We start from the raw sequence: 10868 nt of genomic DNA, 5'->3' as shown, positions 1-10868 counted from the left end.
CGAATGTATTGCGAGGCAGGTCGAGGGTTCAGGTTCATGCTGCTCTGTGGTTTTATGTCCGCTGTTTAAAAAAAACAACAAAAAAACATTTTCTGAATGAATCTTTCCATGTTAAAGATGCTACTGTAAATAGATTGTGAATATGAATGATCATTTTCAAGATAATATTTACAAATGTTTTGCTGTTCAGGCATGTGAGAGTGAATGAGTGAGTGAGTGAGTGAGTGAGTGTGTCGAGGGAAGTTGATTGTATTCTCTATGGAATGTTTAATGTAAAAAAAAAAAAAGAAGAAGCTAAAATCCCCTTTATTCCCCACTGCTGTCATATATACTGTCCAGCGCCGTGTGACTGTCACCTGCAGAGCCACACGGTGCAGTTTAATGCCATCAGTGTTCCTCCACCACTTCAGCGTCAGTCCAACTAGAAGTGAAAGCATCGTTTACCGAACTCAGGCTTACGTTTTTTGCCATTCTAAAGGAAGAAATCCAAAGCTGTGACCGACTCAGAAACACACTGTTATGGACGAGCTCTCGTCCGCCCCTCTACCCTTTGAGCTCGCACTCCTTTTTTTATTGAGGACGCTGTCACAAAAGATGAAAACACAAGCATGTTGAAAAAAGTGCTTCAAGAATTCAACTTCACCATGAGTGTTTGCATAATCTTATAGCCCTTGTATGATGTTAGTATCTCTGTATTATGTAAAGACGTACACAGGCTGTGACGTCTGAGTCCACAAAGAGCTAAGTTTCACTTCTACAAACAGTTTCAATCGGCAGAAATAATCTCATTGATTAATGGAACCTAGCCAAGTGGCATTTATTAAAAAAAACTGGAGACCATGTTCTAATGTAAGTTGCTCTAATGCTGCTTATGAGTGACATCCAGCCGATTCACTGCGTACATGAATGACACGGTGTGAAAATAATTGATAATAATTAAGGTCTAAAGTGTAAAGGATCGTTGTTTTTTTCCTTCCTGACCTTGACATTTATTACATTCATTTACCTAGTTAGCAGTAGCCCAGCCTTTTCTCCTAGGAATTACATTTATAAACAAAATATTTGAAACAGCAATTTGTTTGAGGGAAACTTAATGCAGAGCAAACCAGGAACCCTCTTGCTGTGAGGCGACAGTGCTAACCACTGCAAATCAATTTCAAACCAAAGACCAACATTTTTAAAACAAAATATAAAGTATGTTAACTTAAGTCAGGACCAACCAGTTTCAACCAATAATACCATGACATCCGCTCGTCAATTGATTTGCAACTTTAAGCTGCACAGAGCTAAGATTCAGTAGTTAGCTAGCTAGCAACAGCATGGTACGCTGGTGTGTCTTTGTTTCCCCAAAATACTGTGGTCATCACGGGCTCTCTGGTTAGAATTTTTTCCACATGGAGGAAAGTGGTGTCTGTGACAGCTCCAGAATATGCACAAGGCATTTTACAGTGGACTGCTGCAGAAACGGGAGCGTATGGTGGCCTTCATCTCTCTCTCTCACTGACGGGCGCCACTATCCCATCACTGGATATACTCTAGTTACACTGTCGGGACCTCGCTGTTTTGACACCCAGTTTTAAATGATCAAATCAAATTCCTCCCAATGCTATATCCCACCTGCCTGTCCTGTGTCACTTGGAAATTCATTATGAAACCAACAATACTGACACTAGATACTCAAGAAAAGCTGTTTTATCCGGACTTAAACCCAAGTGCTTTTGTTGACCTGGTTGCAAACCAAGTATTACAGTGTCACAGTCCTGCACTTTGTGTGGCCGTCATTCATCTCGACTGCCTCGCTGTGACCCACGCATGGTACATAAATGTAATGTTTTATTAACTCAAAGAAACTTTGTCTCTGAACATAATCCAGACAGCAATTATGTTGTCACCAAAGCATACATACGAAAACATAGTAACATACAACGGTAATTTTTTGGAGACATGGTTGCAATAGCCTTGTATGGCTAATTGAAGCTAACAAGGCTAGGCTAGGTAGCTTAGTATGCTATCTGTTTTATCCCATGAAGGCAAAGCCCAGTCCTGTTGCTAACTTCCAAGGAAGTAAAGCACACGTCTTCTGCCTAGGCAAATGTTACACAGTTAGCGGTGGATGTAGTCTACTGCTTAATTTTACACAAGAATTTGTTTGCTATATCGGCTGAATTTCTGTCAATTGTTGCCAAATGCTTTAGGAGTCACAATGTTAGCATTGTCTTTCATGGACTGAAAAAGTTTCTAGGTTTGTTAGCATTAGTAAATCTAGTGCAGAGCTACCATGCTAGTAGCTGTGCTTCAGTGTAGCTAATATTAAAAACAGTCCTTTACCTCGTGATCTAACTCAACTAATGAGAGCAGCTCTGCCTCTGAGAATTGTTTGTAAAACTGAAACTTTATACAAGCTACTTTTTGGGACCCTGAGTCTCCCTGTGGGTGTCCTCGTCCAGAGCCTGCTGAGTTTAGCCGGCTGTATTGTATTTACTCTCTGCATGTGACCACAACAAACTCCCATCCTGTGCACCGTCGTCACGCCGACGACACCCTCATTTCTCAGAGCGGGCACCGCCTGCCGCACTTCTTGTGCTGTGATGATGATGATGATGATGATGATGACTTTCTGTTAATGGGGCTTGTATATCAGATGCCTTCGACAATCATGTGCACATATCAGAGTTACCATGACGACACAGGCCAGAGCGACTGATTGTGTTTTGTTTGTCTTTCTCCTGGAATAAATCCTGAATGATCGTAATATATGACTCTTTGCTTGTGTTGTGAGTGGGGGCTATGTGTGTCTGCCTCATTAGTAGGCTACTACTCATTCTCAGAATTACGACTACACTTCCTACACTTTCTGTTTGCACTCAGTATTTCAACACTTGCAAACACTAGGGTCCTTGCACCCCTTTGACCGACACATTGCCCTTATATATGCTGCACAACAGATGTTCAACAGACAGAAGACAGATGTTGCAAACACACGGAGCACATGTTGACTTCATGGGCACATGCTGGGATACATTATTAGGGTTATATAGCTCCAGGAACATATTGTGAACAGATGTTACTCACCCATATAAAAGTATGCTCAGCCTCCTTGGGTTTACACTCCAGTATCCTCACACTTAAGTGATTGTGCAGTTGCAACTCAGGGTTCAGTCAGAGTTCAGATAAAAACAGCCTTGAGAGAGTGATCACTCAGCATTACTGCTGTATCAGTGTTTTTCTGTGACAGCAGTTTCAAAACATCTTTGAATCTTTACAGCTGCCCAGCAGCACCAGTAGGGGTGACTCAGTAGGTACTGATGACGTATTGGCTGAAATAAGCAAACCCATTCATTTTTAATGTTTGTTTTTTTAATTTCACAAATCAACATATGAATTACTGTAAGATTTGAAATGAGTGTGAACATGACAAACTGAAGTGTTTTGCTGTCCATGGTTATTGGCCACAAACAGCTAGTGCTCTTTAACTGGAGTGATGAGAATTCCCATCAGCCTCGGTTATAGGCTACTATCTAACATGCTAATAACATAATGTTAGTATGCCAGCACACTAAACTATGATGGTAAATATGAACCTTATACAGTATATGTTAACCAGCATGCTAAAGTTAGCATTCCTTAAGTACCGCTGTGCCTAAGTGCAGCCTCATAGCACTGCTACCTTTGCTGTAGACTCGCAGAGGCACCGTTTTGTAATTGTTTTTAATGAGAACAAAGCATTTGCTTGTGGTTTTTGCGTTGCTAAGCGTTTTGCATTTTTGCACTCTAGGCACCCAGCTGTTTTTGCCAGAGCGCTCTGAACTCCTCGAGTTGAAAAAACTTCAACTCAAAGCAGGAAAACGCCCTACATCATCTCTTTTGTTATCATCTTTTTTGCCATTGTCCAATCGAATGATTTGAGAGGTAGTGGGTCTTCTGTGGTTTCACAACATCAAGTTTACAGTTGGTAAACAATGGAGGAGAAACTGGTGGTAGCGGTTGCTGGAGCTATACGGCCCGACGATAGACAGCAGGTTGTCAAACTGCCCCCCAGTCAAATATGCCTGGAAACGGCCATCATTAAGGCGAAGCTCCTGGACCAACTGGTGGTACTCCCCATGACCCATGCCACCCTCTTTTTTAGGGTCTCATGTACCCACACAGATCTCAGTTTCCCTGTGCCCAACAAACTAGTTGCTGACAGCCTCTCACCCTCAGCCAGAGCCACATTTGGTGCCTTCTGCCTGTCCATTTAAGTAACTAGGTAATTATTACTGTCAAATAACTAAAATTAATAAATGGTAGATTGATGACATGGGAAAGTTAGAACAAGGAGATGGCATTCACTTTAAAAAAAACGAGGCGTGAAACTGAATGCCACTGGCAGAAAAAAAACCCTGCTGTGCCTGTTTTTTTGTTGCCAGGCAGCCATCACATCCTTACACTAACCTTCCCATGTATCAATCTACTGTTTTTTTCCCCACAGTAATTAGTATCTAGTTCCTAAAATATTCAGGCAGAAGGTGCTTGCTGTAGCTCTCGTTGAGGGTGAGAGGCTGTCAGCAAATAGTTTGTTGGGCACAGGGAAACTGAGATCTGTGTGGGTACATGAGACCCTAAAAAAGAGGGTGGGTCATTGGGAGTACTATCAATTGGTCCAGGAGCTTCGCCTCCATGATGGCCTTTTCCAGGCATATGACTCGGGGACAGTTTGACAACCTGCTGTCTATTGTTGGGCCATATAGCTCTGGGTATCTAGCAACAAGTACCACCAGTTTCTCCTCCATTGTTTACAAACTGTAAACTTGTTGTCGTGACCACCACAGAAGGTCCGCCTCTCAAATCATTCGATTGGACAATGGGAAAAAAGATATGAAGAAAGAGATGATGTGGGACGCTTTCCTGCTCTGAGTTGAAGTTTTTTCAGCTAGAGGGGTTCAGAGCGCTCTGGGAAAAACACCTGCGCCTAGAGCCTTAAATGTGAGGTGCGACAATTACATAAGGGACCTCCAGCTGCTAAAACGCTATCTGTGTGATTGGGGCCTTAGTCTTGCTCTTTTTATACATTTACACAATAACACGAATTTTGGCTTCTCCTCCATCTTAAAGCATTTGGTGCAATTTTAAGTGATGCATATTGCCTTTTGCTCAACTTTGTCTCCTGTTGAAATGGAAACAAATACCCCAGCACTCATGGCATTACTTAATTTTGCACTGCAGTAAATATGCAGCTGTTTGCTCCCGCTTGACTTCATATGCATGTGTGCTGTATTTGAATTTCACTCTGCACTGGCTCTGAATACAACTTAAGGGAGAAGAAAACAGTTAGTGGGAGGTGATGTATCAATATAAGACAGAAAAGCTGCAGGCTACTTCCTGCCCTTGTATTCCCTTTTAACACTGTAGTTAACTAATATATTGTACTGTAACAATGCTTACATTTAAAAGCAGTTTCAATTGAGGGGAAGCTACTGTAGCTTGAGATGATGTTGAGTTTTCCATCCTGAGCAGTGTTAGTCCGAAAGTTTGAATACCTTTCTTCATGTATTTAATGTAACGGCTGAGTCACTGGCTCAGGCACCTCCATGTTGACAGCTGTGTGCAGACAACCTCTAAATCATAGATACACTCTGAAAATCTTATAGAGCTCCTTTAAAATTGGTGTTTTATTGGCAGAGTTTGGGCTGGTGGAGCTTCATCATACTTCCTCTGCTTTTCCCTCCGTCTCAGTTGGAGCTTTTCTTCCTGACTGCCTGCCTATCTCGCTTCACCACAGAGGAAAGCACGCACACATGCATGCACATACACATTCAGTGCTTGTTGAAAATTATTCATCCCTCTGACATACACACACACACGGACGTGCACTAAAGCACTGAAATGAAAATTGTGAAATCAAAGTATTTTACATCCCTTTGACACAACATGCACACGTACAACATCAAGTTCAAACACAGTTGTACACACACACACAGACACACACACACACACAGCAAAGCAGCAGAATTGAATTTCTTAAATCAAAATTGCCTGTCACTTTCACACATGCTGATACAAATGCCGCTTGTTGACTTTGGCTGTCAAGCTGTAAGTGTGTTTGTGCTTGGAGTCACAGATCTCTGCTTCTTAAACTGATTTCTCCTCATCTTTAATTCAGGGCTTCACCCTCACATCCTTCTCTTTAGCTTTTCTCTCACTGCAGGCTTTCCTCCCCTCCTCTCCCCTCTCTCCCCCGCAGTGACATGTTGTTTTGTTCTTTACTAAGCAGCATATGTATATTCCATAAAACTAATTAGAGGCCAATCATCTGAAACAGTGAGATAACACACAGTTATGTGTGTGTGTGCTGGTAAATCTGAAGTGTGCTAAGACCGTCCGTGTCATTGGACAGACAGTTCTTAATGCAAACAGCAGGGGGTGATGTGATGTTTCCCTCTAATGTCCCACTGTCTCTTTGCCAGCAGTTAGTAAACTCAAAACTGAACCAAACTTTAAACTCTGATGGAAATCATCTCACAGGATCACACTAGTAATTACACTAGTAATGACTTCAAATTTTTACTTTGAGGGAAAAAGGCTTCTGTACAAGATTATGTTCTTTCAGAAGCAGATACTTAACATCTCATCTCAACATCCTCTCTCCCTCTGCCAGATGACAGTGAATTAGGCCCACAACTGTCCTACTGCTCTGAGGTTAACTAGCTCTTTGTGTAGAGGTGACTGTCTGTGACATGCATCCAGTGTATGGTGTCACAATAATTAGAAGTGGAGTAATCACTTAGTTTCAAACCGCTAGCTCTGCCACCACTGCTGCCATTTCAGTCATAGATTATGTGGATGTTTCCCAGCTGCTTATGCCAGACCTTCTTTAATTCTTTTTTTGTTTTCTCTTGGCTTGAATTTTCATCATACTGTGCAATACTTTATATTTTATATATTTTACACATTTGTTTCAATCAAAGATGTGGAATTTTTGTCAAGAAAAGCTTACAAATAAATATCTTAAAGAGGACCTGATAGGCGTTTGGGGTTTTTCCTTCTTCTTCAGAGTTTTATATTGCATTTTTATCCATCTATAAGGTCTGCAAAGTAAAAAAGAAGCCCAAAGTCCAGGCCAAAGGGAGCTCTCTCTGCCCACAGACACACAGGTCCTCAGCTGCCTGAAACGTTTGCTTTTCTGCCTTCACTTCCATAACTTGGTTGCATCACTATGTGACACATTTTTAATGAACACAATGCCCGCCTGCGGGCCACTGAGCTGCGCCTCCAAACAAACCTACTTAGAGCAGAGTTGGGGGAGCAGGCTGCAGAGTTTAAACTGTAATTGCATGTGGAGGAGACGCTGCTTTTTTTCAGTGCAACTGAAAATTACCCTTGTTTGGACTGCCAAAGGAGGAAAAATATGTTGGAGTGGTTGAAGTTTATTTTTAACACTATTCTTCAACAATATAACCCAGACATTTTATTGTATTCCCTCCATTTTCTCCATTTGTGAAGTGGCCCTCAGGAAAATGGAGTTGTTGTCAGCAAACAGCTGCACAGGGCTACTCTGAGGGAGCAGCCCGAGAAGTAAAGGTATATAAGTACTTTGTATACACATATATATATATATATATACAGTACAGGCCAAAAGTTTGGACACACCTTCTCATTCAATGCGTTTTCTTTATTTTCATGACTATTTACATTGTAGATTCTCACTGAAGGCATCAAAACTATGAATGAACACATGTGGAGTTATGTACTTAACAAAAAAAGGTGAAATAACTGAAAACATGTTTTATATTCTAGTTTCTTCAAAATAGCCACCCTTTGCTCTGATTACTGCTTTGCACACTCTTGGCATTCTCTCCATGAGCTTCAAGAGGTAGTCACCTGAAATGGTTTTCCACCAGTCTTGAAGGAGTTCCCAGAGGTGTTTAGCACTTGTTGGCCCCTTTGCCTTCACTCTGCGGTCCAGCTCACCCCAAACCATCTCGACTGGGTTCAGGTCCGGTGACTGTGGAGGCCAGGTCATGTGCCGCAGCACTCCATCACTCTCCTTCTTGGTCAAATAGCCCTTACACAGCCTGGAGGTGTGTTTGGGGTCATTGTCCTGTTGAAAAATAAATGATCGTCCAACTAAACGCAAACCGGATGGGATGGCATGTCGCTGCAGGATGCTGTGGTAGCCATGCTAGTTCAGTGTGCCTTCAATTTTGAATAAATCCCCAACAGTGTCACCAGCAAAACACCCCCACACCATCACACCTCCTCCTCCATGCTTCACAGTGGGAACCAGGCATGTGGAATCCATCCGTTCACCTTTTCTGCGTCTCACAAAGACACGGCGGTTGGAGCCAAAGATCTCAAATTTGGACTCATCAGACCAAAGCACAGATTTCCACTGGTCTAATGTCCATTCCTTGTGTTTCTTGGCCCAAACAAATCTCTTCTGCTTGTTGCCTCTCCTTAGCAGTGGTTTCCTAGCAGCTATTTGACCATGAAGGCCTGATTGGCGCAGTCTCCTCTTAACAGTTGTTCTAGAGATGGGTCTGCTGCTAGAACTCTGTGTGGCATTCATCTGGTCTCTGATCTGAGCTGCTGTTAACTTGCGATTTCTGAGGCTGGTGACTCAGATGAACTTATCCTCAGAAGCAGAGGTGACTCTTGGTCTTCCTTTCCTGGGTCGGTCCTCATGTGTGCCAGTTTGGTTGTAGCGCTTGATGGTTTTTGCGACTCCACTTGGGGACACATTTAAAGTTTTTGCAATTTTCCGGACTGACTGACCTTCATTTCTTAAAGTAATGATGGCCACTCATTTTTCTTTAGTTAGCTGATTGGTTCTTGCCATAATATGAATTTTAACAGTTGTCCAATAGGGCTGTCGGCTGTGTATTAACCTGACTTCTACACAACACAACTGATGGTCCCAACCCCATTGATAAAGCAAGAAATTCCACTAATTAACCCTGATAAGGCACACCTGTGAAGTGGAAACCATTTCAGGTGACTACCTCTTGAAGCTCATGGAGAGAATGCCAAGAGTGTGCAAAGCAGTAATCAGAGCAAAGGGTGGCTATTTTGAAGAAACTAGAATATAAAACATGTTTTCAGTTATTTCACCTTTTTTTGTTAAGTACATAACTCCACATGTGTTCATTCATAGTTTTGATGCCTTCAGTGAGAATCTACAATGTAAATAGTCATGAAAATAAAGAAAACGCATTGAATGAGAAGGTGTGTCCAAACTTTTGGCCTGTACTGTATATATATATATATATATATATATATATATACATTATATACATTATATATATATTAATATATATTGGACAAGAGGCATTCCGTGAGTGCTGATATAGAGTATAACATCACTGGGACATGTAACAGTAAAATCACTCCGCTCACAGGTGTTATAAATATAAATACAGCCGTTAATTAACCAACTGTCACACTCGCTACATTGACACAAACTGACACTAGCGTTACACCAAGAAGATGGATATTTTCCCCAAAATTACATTTGAATTAAATCATGAGTGGTCGTCAGGAGAGGACGAGGAAAAGGAAAGCCAGGACTCTTCTGTGCAGACCTCCAGCTGTGTTTGTGTGACATCAGCCGACCTCGACAAACTGGAGAGGAGCAAAAATGAAGCGAACACAGTCAGGAATTATCAATGATCATCTGATGAGGAACTGATGAGGATGAGGGACAGTGGAAGCTGAATCTGGCCGTGCCAACATCCAGGTTTGCCAACGTTTCATCAGCCGAACTGGACGAAGTTACACAGTTGCAGATCAATGTAAACACAAAGTAGATTGTGAGTTCCCGGTGTGTGTGCTGCATTGCCTGGCAACAGACTGGGGGAACTGTTTTTTTTTCACAGAGCTACATAACATACTTAAATAATTTATTTCATCACTTTTTGTTAACATTTCCTTACTCAGCATTGCTCTTCAAGCTGTTGTTGAGCTGTTGTATAAAAGCCTGCGGCCTCGTGCCTACGACCGAATCACAGCCGTGACGATATACAGTACACATCACTCCTTCTCGTGTGATGCTGCTTAAATATATGCGTGTATATATATACAGTACCGTGCAAAAGTTTTAGGCAGGTGTAAAAAAAAAAAAAAAAGTAAAAAAAATCTTAATCAAATTAGTATTTGGTGTGACCACCCTTTGCCTTCAAAACAACATCAATTCTTCTCAGTACACTTGCACAAAGTTTTTGAAGGAACTCAGCAGGTAGGTTGTTCTAAACATCGTGGAGAACTAGAGAATTGGGGAATTGAAGTCCTTTTCGCAGATGATGTGGTTCTGTTGGCTCCATCACACCATGCACTGGAGCATTTTGCAGCCGAGTGTGAAGCAGTTGGGATGAGAGTCAGCACCTCCAAGTCTAAGGCCATGGTCCTCTGTCGGAAACCGGTGGTTTGCCCTCTCCGGGTTGGGGGAGAGTTACTGCCTCAAGCGAGGGAGTTCAAGTATCTTGGGGTCTAGTTCACAAGTGAGGGTAGAATGGAGCGTGAGATGGATCGGTGGGTCGGTGCGGCTTCTGCGGTGATGTGGATGCTGCGCCGGTCCGTTGTGGTGAAGAGGGAGCTGAGCCAGAAAGCAAAGCTTTCAATTTACTGGTCCATCCCAACCCTCACCTATGGTCATGAACTCTGGGTAGTGATCGAAAGAATGAGATCGCGGATACAAGTGGCCAAGTTTCCGAGTTTCCTCTGTGGGGTGGCTGGGCTCAGCCTTAGATATGCCTTCTGGGCGCCTCCCGCTGGAGGTGTTCCGGGCACGTCCCACTGGTAGGAGACCCCGGGGCAGACCCAGAACACGTTGGAGGGATTACATATCTCGTCTGGCCTGGGAACACATTGGGGTCCCCCAGGAGGAGCTGGAA

Source organism: Epinephelus lanceolatus, chromosome 23 (genome assembly GCF_041903045.1).
Source record: "Epinephelus lanceolatus isolate andai-2023 chromosome 23, ASM4190304v1, whole genome shotgun sequence".
NCBI classification, from domain to species: Eukaryota; Metazoa; Chordata; class Actinopteri; order Perciformes; family Serranidae; genus Epinephelus; species Epinephelus lanceolatus.
This window is presented reverse-complemented; position numbering follows the sequence as displayed.